Genomic DNA, 18,029 nt, shown 5'->3' with positions numbered 1-18,029 from the left:
TAGAATAGATTAGGAATCAATTAGCTTAATTACATATTAATCCTTCCTTAATTATTGTTGAAGAATCCTTAGATCTAGTTGGGTAATTGGAAGATTATTTGGGATTTATTGAAGAATTGACAACTCTTCATTCATCAATCAAGTTTTCTTCTATTATTCATTCCTTCCATTTGTTCATCTAAGTTTGATACAATTCCTTTACTCCTTGCTTAATTAATTGTTTATTGCTTTACTCATCCATCATGTTTAGGCTTGTTAATATGATTGACACCCTTGTTAGCATGTTTCCCATGATCATGAGTGAGTAGTCTCCTAGCTAGGGTTAGTGGGGAATTAGGGGAATTAATCATGGTGGTAGATCTATACTTATTATAATATGTATTCATATGATTGCTTGCTTGTTGTAGTTCCAACTTATGCACATGTTATGCTTGATGAAATGCTTGATTGACAACCTAGCATAAATATCTTATCCATTCAACAAGACTTGTAAGATATAAACTAACTCAAGGCTTGTTAGATCATGCATATAGTTGAATAGGAAGAAACTAAGTCTACTTGTAGGTGTTGTAAAGTCTTGACCGACTCGGCTCCGAGACCCAAATCTTCCTAGGAATTGTAAAACATAAACTAACTCGATTCCATTACAACAATAATTTGCTTGTATCTTTGTAAACTTGTTTGTATGATCTTCACCATGACACCCCTATAACCCCATGACACCATAGTGCCTTTTATCAATTGTTTACATTCCCATTTACTTTACTTGCTTTGTTTTTCCATTCATTTTCTTTTACTTGTCTAGTAGTTTAGATAACCATCTCAATCCAAACTAAACTGTGACACCCTAAGACATAGCTACTTGCAATTGGTAACTTAATCCATTACCCGTCCCTTGGGATCCGGCCTTTACTCACAACTCTACTAAGAGTAGTTTGTTAAGTTTATAAATAGTGTTTGATAGGGAGAATAGATGACAATTCGACCTTCATTAAAGACAAGTATGTAAAAGGGGGGGTGGTGGTTTGGTTTTCAAAGTCACAATTCAAACAAGAGTAAAGAACAAGTAACAAACAAGCAAGCAAGCAATTTTTAAGATGGAAATTTATCAATTTTAAGAAGAACTTAACCCAATCCCATTGATAAACCTCTAATGGTTGATCCTTGACACAAATAATTCCCCAATTAATTATTAACCTCTAATGGTTGATCCTTGACACAAATAATTCCCCAATTAATTATTATTACCTTATTGTAGAGATCACTCTCCTAAACCTCCTTAATAGTGGCACTTAATCAATCATCAACCCAACTCATTAACATAATCAAAGTAGAAATCACATACATTGGTTTAATTAAGAAGCAGATAAAAGCATGAGAGCTTCAATAAGGGTAACTAGACACAATGAACACAATTAATGCCTAATTACAAGTTAACCCCTTTCTTGTTGATCAAGTTGGGAGGAAATCACACTCATTAATTCAAACACAAGATGTTGCTTTAATAGAATTGCAAGGAAATCACACTTAACAGTTCTAACAACAATGAATTATGGAAATTGATAAGATAAAGCAACAAGGAAATCATACTTAATTACTTTAATCAAACAATAATTCAAAGATCTAACATTAAACACAAGGGACTAAAAATAATAATAACAATTAAGGAAATATTAGAGTGTCTTACAACCAAAAGATTACACCTTTAGCATTGGATTAAGAGAATAGATTAGTTCTCCATTCTAGATCTAAAAACACAATAATAATTCCCAAGATTACAACTTTGATTCTTGATAAGCCTCCACTAAGATGAGATGTCTTGAAAATGTAATGTCTTCATCCTCTTATAGCCTAGAAATACATGGGAGTAATGGGTCTTGGATTGTGTGCATGATCCGTAACAAAACGGAAGTGGAAGAGGAATAGGCTCACGGTGAGCTTTTTACAGAGCCAGAGGGCTCACGGTGAGCCTTTTGGGCTATTTTCACTCTTTTCTTTGTTCCTTTCTCCTTCTCATGCCTTGGTTAGTATTCCTTCTTTCTTGCTTGTAGATGTTTTGCACCATAGTAGAATTTAAGACATGTCCTTGCCTCCAATTGTTGACCAAACTCTATACTAGCCCGACATTTGGAAGTTGGGATTTAGAGAAGTAAGTCATGTAAAAATCGCTTCCAATGCCCCTTATTATGCATAAAATAAGTGAAATAGATTAATAATATAATGAGCTTATCAGGATGCCATTAATTTTGAGGTGTAGACGTGTAGTTATAACCAATCTCTTGTGCAGGGCATGAGTACATTTTAAGTGATACAGTTTGATGTTCAATTTATTGTCATGTCTATTTCTGGTAGGCGTTCTTTGAGCTGTCTGATAAATTTCTTTCTTATGCGTTTCTTGCAGGTCCAAACTGTTGCTTTCAGCCATCATGTGCCACAGATTCTTCTGAGTGGATCATTTGATCATTCAATTGTCATGGTAGTGAGACATAGCTTTTGGCTAAACTTGTTTTTCCTTTTTTTTCCTCTTACCCATTCGGTTCAATCTGAGCACTATGGGAGTATCGGTAGAAAATTATTATCTACTTATATATAGTTTCCATGTGAAACATCTTAAGCTTGCCTTCGTTTAGGTGGCAGGAGAGTGGGGGTTTGAGGAGTCATGTTCACAATCTGATTTTCTACTTGATGTTTGGAGAAATAATCTGGGACATTTCGACATCCAATAACCTCTCCCTCAATAAAACCCTGTTTCTTTCTCAATAATCTGGGACATTTAATTCCAAATCGCCAAATGTAAATTGATTAATTAATTTGTTGTTTCTCACATGCTCACACATCATATTAATCATAATATCTACTGTCTAACGTCAAATTATCCTAAATAATCCCTTGTACTTCTGTTTGATTTTGGTTTATCATTTTGTGTGGGAAAAGTTTTTTTTTTCTTATTGATATGAAGGAACCGAAATGTTTATTTAAGGGGTTTTTGGTTTAGTAAAGAGTAATGGAATGAAATCAGGGAAGGGTTACAAAGGGAATGGAATCAGATTCCCTTTGATGTTTGTAGTTATTTGGTTTGCAATTTTCATAAAAAACTAGGTTTGGTGCCCGGCTACGCTCGGGCTACCTTTATTTACCATTTAAATTTTATTTTCTATGAAATGTGATTCGCTAATTTTGGTTAACACATACATTTACAATTTATATCTTGAAATTATGATGACATGTGAAATTAATCAACAAATTATGAGACACGTTCACCACTCCCGCTGTTAATATTATTACTTTCACTACATCCCGTGTTAATACTATTACGTTCACTACTTCTTCGGTTACTGTTGTTTCTTTAACTACTCCTGCTATTTTTATGGTTAGCCCGTTAGTTTTGTCAAAATCATATATTTAAATAAATACTCTCTCCGTTATTCCTACTGTTACTTTCATTACATGTGTTGTGACTCCTATTACTTTCGCTTTTCCCGCCGTCATTATTTTTTCTTTCACTACTCCCGCATTTATTATTGTTAAATTTCACTACTTGCGTTGCTGCTAGTATGACTTTCACTACTCCCGTTGCCATTATTGTTGCTTTTACTACTCACATGGGTGGTTACTATTATATTAGTTGATTATCTAGTTGTATTAGAGTTATATATTTAAATAAATCTGAAATATTAGATTAAAAAATTATTTAAGAGTAATCGTCATTATTTACTAATTAAATTACAAATATAATGAATTAGGGAATATTATATTTTAAACTAGATTGATTTATTTACCTTTTAATAGTTTTCAAAATATAACATACTTATATTATATTTGTGTATGTTAAATAATTAACATCTTTATACTAATTAATACCATAAGTGGGCCCTGTTTATATTAAGGAAACTCACTATATTCTGGTGTTCTTTAAATTTATACTTCAACCAAAACTATATACTCCGTAATATTTACATTGAAATCCCTTGTTTAGGTCCATCACACAACATTATGATTAAAAATTACATAGTATAATTAATTTGTATAAATTTATTTAATTACATAGAAGTCCATTGGTTTTCGGATATATATATATATATATATATATATATATATATATATATATATATATATATATATATATATATATATATATATATATATATATATATTCGGGATCCTATGAGAACCAACAAGATAATGAGAACCATGAGAACCACTCACATCCCTTAGATCCCAAAATTCAAGACTCGATCATTTTACCAAATTTCGTTTCTCTCTCCTATTTTTTCTCTCTTTGACTATCAAATATTTCAACGCATTCAAGCTCCTGCTTTCTCTACTTCGATCGTCAGAAATATTCCGATCAAACTATTCGACGATCGATCAAAATCTTCCACGCTTCTTCTAGCAATGGATTCTAGTACTTCGATGAGGTAAACTTTTGATAGTGTTGATTAATTTTTGCGAAATTAAGGTTTACATCTTTTTTCTCTTTTAAATTTTTTTATTTGTCGATACAATTAATGGAATTTAGGCCTAGATTAATGTGTTAAAGTCGTAATGAGGAATTATGTTTGTGAAATTAGAGTTTTTGTGAATTAGATTGGGGAAACTAAGAAATTAGGGTTGGGGAAGTTGAGAAATTTGCTAAATTGGTTGAAATCATGAAATTAGAGACTGAATTTATTTATTTGCTAAGTTGAACTGTGTGCAACTTTGGAGAAGTTATTTATTTGGCTTGTGTTAGTACAGTGATGATGGGTTGTATGTATGTGTCGGCGAAATTGCAGAAATGGAGCCAGGGAAGCTTTTTATAGGTGGGATTTCTTGGGACACTAATGAGGATCGTCTGAGAGAATACTTCAAAATGTTTGGGGAGGTTGTGGAAGCTGTGATCATGAAGGATCGTGTTACAGGACGTGCTCGTGGGTTTGGTTTTGTTATCTATGCAAACCCGGCTGTTGCAGAACGGGTTGTCAGGCAGCAGCATGTCATTGATGGTAGAACTGTAAGTCAATCATGCATATCAACTTTGTCATGCTCTTTATTGCATCAATAGTACTCGTAATAGACTAATCGCTGGTAGTAATAGTAACGGGGCATATCTGTCTGTCGAATGTGCCTGAATGTAATATTTGAGTATCTCAGAATGCTTACTTTCTGTAAACTGATGTCCAGTACAGCTGTAAATGTATAGTTGGCGGAAGTACTGTCTTCGGTTGTTAATTATCCGCCACTGTCTTCATGTTTAAATTCTATGTAAGTATGCCATCATGCATATGTTTAGGTTGAGGCAAAGAAGGTTGTTCCTAGAGATGACCATCAAATAGTGAGCATAAACCATGGCAGCCCTATTGCATCACCAATGCGCACAAATAAGATAATTGTTGGAGGCTTAGCATCCAACAATGCTTAGGTTGAGGGAGACTTTAAAAGGTATTTCGATCAGTTTGGGACTATCACTGATGTAGTTGTCATGTATGACCATAATACCCAAAGGCCAAGAGGCTTCGGATTTATCACCTTTGACTCAGAAGAAGTAGCAGAGAGAGCAATGATTAGAACTTTTCATGAGCTTCATGGTAAAATGGTTGAGGTGAAGCGAGCCGTTCCTAAGGATGTATAACCAGGGCCTAAAAGTCCATTATGTGGTGGGCTTAATAGGGTTAATAGTTTTCTCAGTGGTTATGTACAGGGATTCAACTTGCCTATTGCTGGGCTTAATAGGGTTAATAGTTTTTTTTTTTGTCTTTGATCCATTCCCACAAATAATGGCAAGGGTTTAGGATGCAATAGCCTTATCAGTGCATGAAGAAGCTTTGTAGATGTATGAAAAAGCAATATATGTGCATTAAACAACCACGTACATACATGAAATAAGGTTCTATGTGCATAAAATAAGATTATATGTGCATTAAAAAGTGAAAGGGGACGGTATCCTAAAATATAGGACGGGAAAGGGTTTAGGGTTGGATTAAGCGGACCTAAACTTGAAGAAACAATGATTAAATTAATCACATTTTGGTGTTGGGTTATTTTCATTTTAGCTTTAAATGTCAAATTTAGATAAATAATAATTAAATTAATCACATTTTCAGGTTTCTTAATACTTGTCTTCTCTGTGCATTAAATAACCTTGTATGTTCATGAAATGACCTTGTATGTGCATGAAATAACCTTACATGTGCATGAAATAATCTTATACGTGCATGAAATAACCATGTGCATGCATGACATATTAAATGAGCTTATCAATGTCTGAAGTAGCCTAGTAGATGCATGAAAAAGCAATATATGTGCATCAAACAACCGTGTATATGCATGAAATAAGTGTGTTATATGGGCATGAAATAAGATTATATGTGCATGAAATAAGGTTATATGTGCATGAAATAAGGTTATACGTGCATTAAAAATTTCTCCAATTGCATTAAAGACATTATTTATTTATTTTGATAGTGTGCGTAGATGAGCTCAAAACGTAGCATTACGGGCTAGATTATGAGCCATCCTATAAGGACATTAATTATATGTTTTGATTTATCTCTTTGGAGCAATTGTGTTATGTACGGCGTATATTAAAGGCTATTAGCTCAATGGTAGAGCGAGGTGCTAATTTTGCACAAAGATATGGGTTCAAATCTCATATAGCCTATCAAACAACAAATTCCATGATTGCATCCCACACATGCCATACTTGAAATAGAAGAATTCCCACAAAGAGGATTTCTAGAAGATAGTTGTACTGGCAGCAAAACCATAATTAAGAGAACAGTTGGAAAAGGGGTTCAAAGTCTAATACCCATACAAGACATAACTATTCTACTGTGAAACTTTGTTTTCCATCAGAGTAAGATTCTCTACAATGGTTATATTGTTGTCAGTTTATGAGTTGTAACTCTTTGTGACAGGGAGAGCATGATATAGCAATCATTAGTCAATGCATTCAAGTAATTAGGCTACATATCCTAGCTTGTTAGTTTTGTAGGAAACTTGTATTTGGATAAACCTTAGTTAAAATTTAGAAGGGCTAATAGAAAATTTTCTTGACTGAAAAAAAAAAGTAAAAGAAAGAATGGTATTTCATAGCCAATATGGGAGTCGAACCCATATTTTGTGCATTGCACAATGCTCTACCATTTGAGCTAATTGGCTTTCGGAGTTGGATCCAAATGATGCGCTTTTTAGGTCTATGTTGTAGCATATCATGTTTCAAAACAATTGTAGTTAAAGCTGATATTTTGTGCATTTTGCTCATCTTTATGCTAAAAAGTAGTATATATAGTTGATCACTTCATATACCTTAAGCTGGAACAGAGTATGACTGGTAATCAATAGCAGTGAGTTTTATGACTAAGAGATCTGGTGTGCGCCGGAGTCTGAACCTGAGGAGGTGAACATATGGGGTGATACGTGCATTTTATATAGTCCTTTTAGGTCTTTTATGTACGTATTTCTATGCTATTATCGTAGTTTAATGCTACGAAATGCCCCGAATATGCTACTTTGGTTTGTTTTGTTCTATTTGCAGGAATGGACCATAAAGTAGTGAAATCAAGCCTTTTATCGTCCGTTTTGCATGCATTTGGAGGAAGAGTGAATTTGGAGCGGAAATATAGCTGTCTCGGGATGCTTGAAGCCATTTCGGGAGCTAAAAGACAAGTCAAAGCTGAAACTAACGAGATTATGAGCTGCTGAAGTTAGATATCACTCGATCGAGTACTTTACTGGTCGATCGATCGAATACTTTCCTTAGTCGATCGAACAGTTGCATATTAGGGTTTACTCGATCGAGTATATTTTCTACTCGATCGAACGGTTTGAGTCTGATTCTGCTCGATCGAGTGGTTTTAAATCACTCGATCGAGTGGTTTCTCTTATGGGCTCGGGCTTTTTAGCTTTAATCCGTTATTAGGTTAAATAAAATCCTATTTTTCTTATAAATAGGAAGGAGAGACGTCATTTAGAACTCTCTTCTCTCTCTTATCATCGAATACTGGATTGGAGGCAATTTTTCTCCTGTTACTTTGCTTTTCTCTTTATTTCGGATCTACTGTAACTATTCTTTCTCCCTTTTCTCTCATTTTATTTAATGTTTATTTCTTTTCCCTTTGCTTTTGTTCTTTCCTTTATCACCATGTTTAGCTAATTCTCTCTGCTAGGATTAGGGAAGTCGATGAATGGATGTTAATTGCTAATTAGTTCATAGTTTTGTCGTTGTTGCCTAAGTCTATGTTGTTAATCACTGCTTTAATTGTTTCTAGCTATTTGAATCGATGCATTTAGCCTACTTAATATTGGTAAGCCTTGACCTAGACCGGAAGGTTGGAAGGGGTGAGACCTGCGGTGAACAATAGGATGCTTTAGTGAGGGCGGAAGTTAAGCTAATAGCATTTTAGGGCGAATTGAGACCGGAAGGAGATATTCGTTGCCCCTTAGACCGACACATCGACTAATCTGTGACCTTAACTGCAATTGACTGACGTTCATTGATGACCCGACATCCTAGTTCCCTCTCTTTTCCTTGTTAATTTCTCTTATTCCTTTTTTCTTGCCTTTATTTCAGTAGTTTAATTAAATCAATCAAAGCCCCCACACTGTGACATTAGACAGACCGAGTAGACAAGTAGATAATGACCGCCTCCCTGTGGAGATCGACCCTACTTACCGCTGACTTCTGTTAGTAGTATCTAGGTATTTATTTTTGGTACTGAAACGACGGTATCAAATTTTGGCGCCGTTACCGGGGAGGCAACTATTTATTTATTTGTTTAATTCTGTCTGTTTTTAGCCTCAAGGGATTTTTCCCTTGAGGTCGTTCTAATCTTTTTCTTTAGTGCTGTTTTGATAGGCCCTATAGGTCCTACCTAGACAGTTCTAGGTGAAAGATTGTCAAAGGGAAGGCTTGAGTACCTTTGACCCATCACCTATGTTCCATTATATGGCACAGCAGGTGATTTACTGCGGGAGATGTGGTGCTGCTGAGCACAATGCAGCCTTTTACATGGCAGAAAATGACGAGGTCTACGAGTTCAGGCTCCGTGGACGAGCTAGCCATTCCTCTGTAGTTGTGCCGCTGCATCTACCCTATCAGCGAGGCTATCAAGAGCCTCCGTCCGTCTGGCCACCGCAACAACAAGTTCCTCCTGATATACGGAAATAAGAGATTGCGGAGCTGAAATCTTTTTTGGAGACACTTGCGTCCAAAAGGCAAGAGTATGATAGACGTATAGAAGCTCAACTCATCGAGCTGGAGTCTCAAATAGCTCAGCTAGTAGCTGAGATGAATAGTAGGCAATCAGAAGAGGTATACTTTACCGAGAGTGGTCTTTCCCATGAAAGACCCGAGTTGCCTAGCGCTATTAATGATTTGGATGACTCGGATTACGAAGATCTATCCGAAAATGAAGCGAGTTATGAAGATTTCTGCGATGCATTGCAAAGATCACTCGATCGAGCTCATAAAAGCACTCGATCGAGTGAATTTCCAGGAAAAACGTTCGATCGAGCAGTTCAAAGCACTCGATCGAGTGAAAATCAGGAAGAAAGCTTTCGATCGAGTAACATTTCTACTCGATCGACTGAATTGGCCAGCGTGAGCAATGATTTGTTACTTGGGTTTGTTTTGGACGACAACTTTGATGATGATAATGGTTACGGTGAATCGTCCCTATTCAAAGCCGAGCTGGATGCACTAGAGGCTGCGATTTACGGGACGAATTCCACAGAGGAGGGTGACGAGAAGGAAATTGAGTCAGTGATTGTTCCCAGCACGGAAGAGGTAATATCTTCCTTTATCAGTGATTCCGACATTGAGAGCAACCAACCCGAGGTAGTTAACGATAATTTTATTATTGTTGGTTCTAATAGTACATCGCCTCATTTGACTCATGCTTCGTATTTTAATGCTATACCCCCTCCTAGTTGGTTAATTAATTTAACAGTTTTTCACCGTTCATGTCATCTTAAATCTGTTAAACTAAAACGATACCCTAATTTATTGTTAATTGCTCCTGAGCTCTTATACTTCGGGGATAAATTTAAGAGCTCTCATAGGAAATTTTTTAGACTTAAATATTTATATATTTTTATTTCCTATGCTTCTATTCTACTGTGGTGCTACTTACATTTTTGTGTAGCACATGCGCAACTATTTGATCGGTTGCTGCGCGCTTTGAGCTGTTTTGATTTTGACTAATTAGAGAGCCTCGAAGAAAAGAAGGTCGAGCTGGGACCTGTCTGAAACTAGCGCTACCCTGAAGGCAATCCGGAGATTTATTTTTAATTGTTTTTCAAAACATTGCATTTTATTTCAGTTTTAGTTGTAATAATCGGTCTTCGTACCATAGACTAGATCAGTTAAGCTTGTTTTGTTAGTTTGCGGGCTGTTTTCATTGCATCTTTGCAGGAACATATTGAGGATGACTCGATCGAGTACTTTTTGTACTCGATCGAGAACTTTTGCTGCTGCATTTACTCGATCGAGTATTTATTTTACTCGATCGAGTACCTGCAAAGAGAGAACTACTCGATCGACCACTATTCCTCTCGATCGAGCTGTTTTTGATGCCCATTCTACTCGATCGATTATTATTCCCTTTCAATCGAGTGGTTTTGACTTGGATTTGCTTCCTGTGATGCTGGTGGAGTTATTTAGCGACCTCCCATGTTCATGGTCGGTTTGGGGAGGTCCTTTATTCGCGCAATCTTGTAAGCTTTCCGCATCTCTTCTCTTTCTATTTTAGTTTGCATTTCCTTTCCATGTTTTGGTACAATGGGGGCATTGTACGGTTTGGTTTGGGGAGGTTATGCATCCATATTTGTGTCTGCATTTATGTTTTTATTGCATTTCTGTTATCACGTTTAATTTCCGTATGCATTGTTGTTTAATTTTTATAAAATTCAAAAATCTCATAAAAATTGAAAAAATTAAATAATTCAAAAATTTCAAAATTTTCACGTTTAATTTTGCATATAGGTTGAGTCGGAACGGTAGATTTCAATGATGAAATTGCACTGCAATTGCCATTTTGCTTAAGCCTTGCATTAAACTATATATTCTTTTAGCTTTGTCTTTTGCATACCTACGAGTTTATGTTAAAATTTAGCTGAACGAATAGACTTGACCTGAAATTTTGGCAAGCTACTTATAATTTCTAAGATTTAGAGCCGTATAAACTGGTGTCATTTATGACCAGTTTCATGTAGGATTGTGAGTTGTTACTCTTTGCATATCATGTATCATTAATTTGCACGTATATGAAATTCAATTGCTTTTTGCCTGCATACATTCGGGTTAGTGGTTGGTGTCACATGCAGGGAGGTGCTTACAATTTCCTTTTCTTTCATTTTTACCCATTTAACTCCACATTTAGCCAAATTTGCCTGTTGACCCTTAACTACATTCCAAATTTAGCCTGCCTTGTCAAGCTAGTTTAGATTGTTCTGCGGTATATTGTCTATTGTATCAAGTTTGGCTCGTATCTGATTATTTGGAGTTGGTAGAAATGAAGAAAAGGAGGATGATGAAAAAAGGAATTGAAAAATGAAAAACAACGTGAAAAGGAAAAAAAAAGAAAAAAAAAGAAGTTGAAAAAATTCGAAAAAGAAAAGACGAAAAATGATGAAAGAAAGAAACCGTAAGAAAATGAAAAAAGATTGGTTGACGGTTTCGCTCCTACGCTTTATTTATATCTTTTGAGGAGTATGTTCAGTTCGGTTTGGTGAGTTTTGATGCCAAATGAAGGGCATATGTGCTTAATTTATAATTGAGTTGGAAATGGATGTTGTTATATGGTTTTGTTTAGGTACTAGCTTGGACGCCTATACCTCCACATTCCCATAAATGTTTTGCCTTTTCTTACCCATTGCCTCACTTTACCATATTTTTGTAAGCCCTCGGCTGTGACGGACCTTGTTTGGTTGGAATGTATGTACGGTAGCTAGAATTGTCTATCGTATTGGTTGCATGCATGTTTATGTGGGTCGTAGTCTAGGTGAGCGACTATATTTCTTTCTCTCTTACATTTAATTGCTTGCCCTTTGCTTCATGAGAGAAGAGTGACCCGTGAGAGTCCATTATTAAAGGTCTTGCAAGGTCGACGGTTCAGCTATTTTATAAACATCTTATAACTCGTTTGCATTTGACTGTTTGCTATAAGTGTTAGTTTGCTTGCATTAAATTGGCTTAAGTGGGCATTTGTAGCTAGCTCTGAGTTATCTTTTCCGTTCCATTAGTTTGCATTTAGTTTACTCGAGGACGAGTAAAGGTTTGGTTTGGGGAGATTTGATACGTGCATTTTATATAGTCCTTTTAGGTCTTTTATGTACGTATTTCTATGCTATTATCGTAGTTTAATGCTACGAAATGCCCCGAATATGCTACTTTGGTTTGTTTTGTTCTATTTGCAGGAATGGACCATAAAGTAGTGAAATCAAGCCTTTTATCGTCCGTTTTGCATGCATTTGGAGGAAGAGTGAATTTGGAGCGGAAATATTGTTGTCTCGGAATGCGTGAAGCCATTTCGGGAGCTAAAAGACAAGTCAAAGCTGAAACTAACGAGATTATGAGATGCTGAAGTTAGATATCACTCGATCGAGTACTTTACTGGTCGATCGATCGAATACTTTCCTTAGTCGATCGAACAGTTGCATATTAGGGTTTACTCGATCGAGTAGATTTTCTACTCGATCGAACGGTTTGAGTCTGATTCTGCTCGATCGAGTGGTTTTAAATCACTCGATCGAGTGGTTTCTCTTATGGGCTCGGGCTTTTTAGCTTTAATCCGTCATTAGGTTAAATAAAATCCTATTTTTCTTATAAATAGGAAGGGGAGACGTCATTTAGAACTCTCTTCTCTCTCTTATCATCGAATACTGGATTGGAGGCAGTTTTTCTCCTATTACTTTGCTTTTCTCTTTATTTCGGATCTACTGTAACTATTCTTTCTCCCTTTTCTCTCATTTTATTTAATGTTTATTTCTTTTCCCTTTGCTTTTGTTCTTTCCTTTATCACCATGTTTAGCTAATTCTCTCTGCTAGGATTAGGGAAGTCGATGAATGGATGTTAATTGCTAATTAGTTCATAGTTTTGTCGTTGTTGTCTAAGTCTATGTTGTTAATCACTGCTTTAATTGTTTCTAGCTATTTGAATCGATGCATTTAGCCTACTTAATATTGGTAAGCCTTGACCTAGACCGGAAGGTTGGAAGGGGTGAGACCTGCGGTGAACAATAGGATGCTTTAGTGAGGGCGGAAGTTAAGCTAATAGCATTTTAGGGCGAATTGAGACCGGAAGGAGATATTCGTTGCCCCTTAGACCGACACATCGACTAATCTGTGACCTTAACTGCAATTGACTGACGTTCATTGATGACCCGACATCCTAGTTCCTTCTCTTTTCCTTGTTAATTTCTCTTATTCCTTTTCTCTTGCCTTTATTTTAGTAGTTTAATTAAATCAATCAAAACCCCCACACTGTGACATTAGACAGACCGAGTAGACAAGTAGATAGTGACCGCCTCCCTGTGGAGATCGACCCTACTTACCGCTGACTTCTGTTCGTAGTATCTAGGTATTTATTTTTGGCACTGAAACGACGGTATCATGGGGGATCTTTGATTACAAGAGGACGGAGTGGCACCTAACTGGAAAAACACATGAACCTCTTACCATGTGGCAATGTAAATAATCTATCAAACTCACGAACAGTTATTACGACACGGCTAAGATCAGCAACAACTTCAACCCATGTATGCGACCTCAAATCATATGCAAGAGGAGGTTTTGAAAGTCCCATTCACGGAAATAGATGATGTTGTCTGCAACAGCAACGACATTACACCACAAACAAATATTGGTAGCGATCCTAGACCAAGTACCACCAAAAGAACTAGCGGGTAGCGGGAGAGAAATAGTCATTCTTAGGTGGACAAAAGCATAGAGGTGTTTCAGTAACACTTGATGGGTGCAAATATACGAATATAAAACAAATGGCATTCAGAAAATCGCATGCTTAGACACTTAGTAATTTATCACAACAAACTTAACTTTAATTCCGAAGTTAAACCTCAATCTGTTGTTCACAAAATGAATAATGAATCTTTGGTTTAATTCTAGGGTCAATTAGTTGATCTCGCATATAAGACCGTCACCATAAGCCGTGAATTTTGAGAATTGAACTCTTCGTTAGCAAGTCCATCCAAAGGTACAAATTTGAAAATGACCGCGATAGAGGGAGTATTAACTTTTAACAAAACTGCCTAAATTTTGAACTCGTATTTGGAATAGCTAAACAACTGTCCGGGGCGAAGGGAAAATATAGTCAATTACTCCTATATGATTAGAATCCGAAAGCAAAGTAAAAAGAGAAAATAAAGAGGTGGAACCTGATGAAGGTAGTAAAACAGAGATGATCAAGGAAATGATCCATGATAAAGAAGAAGGTTGACTGAAAGTCAGTGAGACCGTCTGATATTAAAGTCATGGATTTGGACCGTCGATGTTGTTGATAAGCAGAACCCGTCTAAATAGGAGATCACTAGTGCTCCTGCAAAGGATGCGTATCATGTCGAACCTGCCATTTATGTGGAGATTAACATATTTGCTAGGTTCAAATCATCATGTTTTCACTTTTCAAGTACTGGTTGTTAGTAACATCACCATTATCTACTCAAGTTTGGAATATAACAATCATGGATTAACACATATGGGCTGTCTTTTTCATTTATGTAATTTCTCAATTTCCCTAACTCTAATTCTCAGTTTCCCCAATTTAATTCGAGAAACCCTAATTTCACAAGCATAATTCATCAATTCCGAAAGTTTATCACGAATTAACAATTCGTCAACCCTAATTTGTTGACGAATTAACAAATTCATAAAACATAAAATGGAAATTCAAGGAAATTGATTCAGAAATCAAACAAACCTTCTCGAAATTGATGAACGGTGACGGATGGTTCGATTTTGCGTCTCCATTAATGAAGGAAGTAGCAGATATTGAAGTTTGTTCTTCAATTACAAGAAGCTTGGTGATCGTGAAGAGAGAGAGAAATTAGAGACAAAAAGTAAGAGATAGCGTAATTTTGTTAAATGACCGAGCGTAGGACGGAGATGTGGTATGATCTCAGCCATTCATTTATTTAAGATCTATAGCTGTGAGAGGTTCTCACAGTTCTCATTATACTAGTGGTTCTCACCGGATCCCGACCCTATATATATATATATATGGTAAACAGCGGATTAATTTCAGCATAAGCAGATTGCAACGGCAGATTATAAATGATAGATTCTAACAGAAGATTTGACTAGCATATTATAATTAGCAGAATTAATTTGAGTGTTTAGTAGCCGGCAGATTACGATTAGTAGATTGTTAATTTTCTTTGTAAAATGTAGTAAAATTTCCTAGTTTAGAATATGCTAACCAATATGCTGGGGTAAGCAGTATATTGTAAAATAGCATATTGAGCTCAAATATGTTGTTTCAATATGTTGTTTACCAAACACTAAAATTAGCATATTAACTGATCAAACATGCTAAAACCCTTGGATATGCTAAAAATTGGCCAATATGCTGTTTACCAAACAGAGCCATAGTATTGATTGATTGATAAGTGAAGCCGGTTTATTTTATGGAAACTCACCATATTCTAGTGTTTTCTAAATTTATATTTCAACCAAAACTATATAATATTTACATTGAAGTCATTTGTTCAGGTCCATCATACAGCGCTACGATTCAAAATTATATAGTATAATTAATTTGTATAGCTTTATTTAATTACATAGAAGTCCCTTAATTTCTGGAATATATATAGTAATGATATTAAACAGTCATCTTCATCACTCAAACCAAGTACCACCACAATGGGACCATGAAAATCCACCGCCTGCTCTGTCGTCGTGCGACGACCTCCCGATCTGTTTGTCGTTGGGGTTTCCTCCGCCCCAGTTCAATGGGATTTTTCGGTGGTGAAGGAGGGTGAGGTGAGGATGACGGTGGTCTGGCGCGGGGTGGGGATAAGTGTAGAGGTCGGGGTAATGAGAAGGGTAAAGGGAATCATTGATATGGCAAAACAAACACGAACAAAGATCAATTTTCATTCCCTTCCCCGACCCCCAATCAAATGCCCCCCTGAGTGCCTGCAACTCTGCATGATCATTCACATTTTCTTTTATTTTTGTCTAATTTGTCTACCATACAATCTTCACTTTTTAACGTGGCTATAGAATTTTACAGAAGGATGGGAGGAACCATTCCCACTCTGGATATAGATGGTCTGTTGAAGCCGATGTCGAGAGCTTGGCTTGGGATCCTCACAGAATACTTTATTCAATGGACATCAGGAGCAAGGTTTTGGGGATGTAGAAGTAACACCAAGCATGGTTAATCAGGAATATGTGCGTAGAATACAAAAGAGTGAAGTTAGAAAGGCGTTAAGGAAGATGGGGTCAAAGAAAGCAGAGGGACCGAATGGTATACCCATAGAAGTTTGGAGGTGCTTCGGGGAGAAAGGAATCGAATGGGTAACCATGCTCTTCAACAAGATTTGGAGGAGCAACAAGATGCCATCAGCTTGGAGGAGAAGCACTCTTGTCCCTTTGTACAAGAACAAAGGTGATGTTCAAGAGTGTTCCAATTATCGGGGAATTAAACTTATGAGTCATACGATGAAGTTATGGGAGCGGATAATCAAGCAAAGGCTTAGGAGATGTGTAGACATCTCGGATAACCAATTTGGATTTATGCCAGGGAGATCGACTATGGATGCGATTTTTATCATGAGACAGTTGATGGAACACCATCGGGACAAGAAGAAGGACTTGCATATGGTTTTTATTGACTTGGAAAAGGCATATGATAGGGTACCAAGAGAAGTGCTTTGGTTGGATTTGGCGAGAAAAGGGTGTGTCTCGAAAATATATTGACCTCATAAAGGACATGTATAAGGGGGCTAGTGCAAGTGTTCGCACTAATGTTGGGAGAACGGAAGAATTTCCCATTACCATCGGGGTGCATCAAGGTTCCGCACTTAGTCCTTTTCTCTTTGCTATAGTTATGGATGAGTTGACAAGGGATATTCAGGACGACATCCCTTGGTGTATGATGTTTGCCGATGATATTGTGTTGATTGATGAGACGAAAGAGGGGGTGGAGAGAAAGTTGGAATTGTGGAGGCATACTTTAGAGACTCGTGGGTTTAGGCTGAGCAGGAGTAAGACCGAGTATTTGAGATGTCAGTTCACTAAAGTGGCGGGGTCGAGGTCGACAGAGGCGGAGAGTATTATTTTCGATGGGGATGTTGTTGAGGGGTCAGATTTCTTCAGATATCTAGGATCTATTATTCAAAAAGATGGGGAGTTAGACGGAGATGTGGCTCACAGAATTAAAGCGGGATGGTTGAAATGGAAGAGTGCTTCAGGGTTTTTATGCGATAAAGATATGCCCCAAAGATTAAAGGGAAAATTTTATCGCACGGCAATTAGGCCTGCCTTACTTTACGGTTCCAAGTGTTGGGCTGTGAAACATTGTCACATTCAAAAGATGAGTGTGGCAGAGATGTGTATGTTGAGGTGGATGTGCGGACATACAAGGAAAGATCGATTAAGGAATGAGGTGATTAGGGAAAAGGTAAAAGTGGCGCCAATAGAGGACAAGATGATGGAAAATCGACTAAGATGGTTTGGCCATGTGAGAAGGAGACCTATGGACGCACCAGTTAGGAAGCTGGAGACTTCGAGGACAGAAAAGGTCCCTAGAGGTAGAGGGAGACCGAGACAGACATGGTTGAGAGTGATAGAGCACGATATGAGATTTCTGGGGCTTGAGGAGAGTATGGTGACGAAGAGGGCACAATGGAGGGAAAGGATACATGTGGATTTTTAATATTTGATTTTTTTGACATATTTAGTGTTTTTATTTAATTTTTAAAAAAAATTATTTGTTCTTCTCTCCTTTATTACACCTTTTTTACCAACCACTTTCTAATATATTTTACTAGGTTTACTTTTAAGGCATTCCGAATCCTTAATTCTATTT

General features: G+C 36.7%; 2 pseudogenes; both read left to right on the top strand.

Annotated features, from left to right (window-relative positions):
- LOC141589972 (uncharacterized) overlaps window positions 1-18,029 on the top strand; it is a 170,151-nt pseudogene that overhangs the window by 149,833 nt on the left and 2,289 nt on the right.
- On the top strand, window positions 4,778-5,740 carry LOC141593133 (heterogeneous nuclear ribonucleoprotein 1-like; annotated as a pseudogene).

This window comes from Silene latifolia, chromosome 7 (genome assembly GCF_048544455.1).
Source record: "Silene latifolia isolate original U9 population chromosome 7, ASM4854445v1, whole genome shotgun sequence".
NCBI classification, from domain to species: Eukaryota; Viridiplantae; Streptophyta; class Magnoliopsida; order Caryophyllales; family Caryophyllaceae; genus Silene; species Silene latifolia.
This window is presented reverse-complemented; position numbering and strand designations above follow the sequence as displayed.